Below are 2,242 nucleotides of genomic sequence, written 5' to 3'. Positions count from 1 at the left end.
AACATCAAAATAAACACTTTTCACCTATGGGTATTTTTCCAAATATAAACCCTAGGTTAAATTATTGCTAGAATAAGCTAAATTAAGCTACCGGGATCTCAAAAACGTAAAGAACATTAAAAACGGGGCTTGGGATCACTTACTATGGAGCTTGGAAGCTTGAAAACCCTAACTATGGCTTCCCCCCTTGCTGATTTCATTCATATGAAGAAGATGATGATTTTTGCCATCTTTTTCCCTTTTAATTCATTTTAATTACTAGATTACCAAATTGCCCCTAACTTAAAAATTTTCTATTTCACTTATCTCATGTCCATTTTTGTCTACCAAGTTACCAATGGTATAATTACCATATAAGGACCTCCAATTTAAAGTTTCATAACAATTGGACACCTCTAACATGTAGAACTCAACTTTTGCACTTTTTACAATTTAGTCCTTTTGACTAAATTGAGTGCCCAAACGTCGAAATTTTCGAACAAAATTTTCAAAAAATCATTTTGTGAAATTGTAGACCATAAAAATATAAGAAAAATAAAATTTTTCTCATCGGATTTGTGGTTCCGAAACCACTGTTTCGATAACCTCAAATTTGGGCCATTACAACATCGACGCACAAAGGAAAGGAGAAAGCTATCGAGGATTAAAACGAGAAATTCACGGTTTATATTACTATAATTCAAATTACTTTTTATTATATGTTTATATATAAATTCTATATTTAATAAGTGAGTTATAAGATAAGTATTGATATTTGAGTCGAATGTGAAATTGTAATTGAGAAGTGATCTTGAATTGGAAATGAAAGTGAATTGAGGATTAAAATACCCTATTAACTAGTCGGGCTAAGTCGGATATAGTTGGCATGCCATAGGATCTGAAAGTGTACGGGATTTGCTGGCTTTACCGATTAGGAACTTTATGTGTCGTATTTCAGGCACCTCATGTGTCGTATACTGATCAGGTACTATGTACCGTTTTAGGCACAATGTGCCGTAATGGTGTGTTGGGTTGGAATCCGTGTATCCGTTAAAGTCCGGGTTTGTTAATAGGGTGAACATCTAAAATGAAAAATTTAAAATAAATTGATTGATTATATTATTGAAATATTGAAAGAAATTAAAAAGTTGAATAATGGATTGAAATTGAGATTGAAAATGAAAGGCATGAACTGAATGTTCATGTAGTGATTGAAATTGTTACATGTAATATGTGATGGAAATTGAAGAATAGTTAAAAATTGTATTGTTATTATTAATTAATAAAAGTTTAAGAATGAATTGATATTTGTGAAATTAGATAGTTACATGTTTGGTAATTAAAATTCTTTATTGCTATTATAATTTGAATTATGGTAATACCACTGAGTATGGAATACTCAGCGTGCGGTTGTTTCCGTGCGCAGGTTAATAGGAGTCTAGTATCCTGGTCAGCATCTGAACGATCCCGACTCCAGCAAATTTTTGGTGATGTTTTCTTTCTTAATTGAAAGTGGCATGTACTAGGTGTTGTATAAGTTATATAGATATGCTTATAATGTTAGTTATAAGAAAGGTATACCATATTTTGTTATTAGTTTGATAAAATGGTAAATATTATATTATATAATTTGGTATTAAGTTGGAATGAAAAATGAGTGAAGTTATTAGTTAATCTGGATTAATATTATGAATGTTTAGTTATTAAATGACTATGTTAATGAATTGGTTATGATTTAGATATATTTAGGTTTAAATTGTTTTGATTGTGCCATTGGTTTTGGATTAGTTGGTTTCCGGTTTGAATTTACAGGGGGTTTTATGTAAAAATAAGAAGAAATGCTGTCGAAATTTTTTTGTAAAAAAAAAATCCCGGAATACTCGAACAAGTCCAGTTCCATTTTACTTTTAATACTTGTGTTGGGCTTCGAAAGTCCATTATAGGGACATAATTCTTCAATTATACTATGAATGTTATAATAATTGTGAAATATCCATAAGTTGTCTGATATATCCGGTAATGCCTCGTAACCCTGTTTCGGTGACGGTTTGGCGTTAGGGGGTGTTACAAATTCCTCTTTCTCAATTTCATCATAAGTTCTACTCCCGTCCTCATATATCAAGCAGCCAAAATAATTACCATGCCTTCACTGATATGCATATTTATGAAAAAAAGCAGTATTTCTATCCCCTAATTTTAACCAGTTCACTCGAGCCCTCTGTTCCCAATAGACTTCATCTTTTTCAATAAGTATTATCATAAC

The 2,242-nt window shown here is 31.2% G+C and overlaps 1 long non-coding RNA gene across 1 annotated transcript; it reads left to right on the top strand.

The window, feature by feature from the left end:
• The first annotated feature begins 605 nt into the window (after positions 1-605).
• On the top strand, positions 606-1,715 carry LOC107934990 (uncharacterized). Its single transcript, XR_005919223.1, has 2 exons — positions 606-662; positions 1,406-1,715. It is a non-coding gene; the product is annotated as an uncharacterized lncRNA (long non-coding RNA).
• Positions 1,716-2,242: the final 527 nt, after the last annotated feature.

The sequence above is a fragment of the Gossypium hirsutum genome, chromosome A03 (assembly GCF_007990345.1).
Source record: "Gossypium hirsutum isolate 1008001.06 chromosome A03, Gossypium_hirsutum_v2.1, whole genome shotgun sequence".
In the NCBI taxonomy this organism is placed as follows: domain Eukaryota; kingdom Viridiplantae; phylum Streptophyta; class Magnoliopsida; order Malvales; family Malvaceae; genus Gossypium; species Gossypium hirsutum.
The sequence above is the reverse complement of the archived record's forward strand: the minus strand, read 5'-3'. Positions and strand labels throughout refer to the sequence as shown.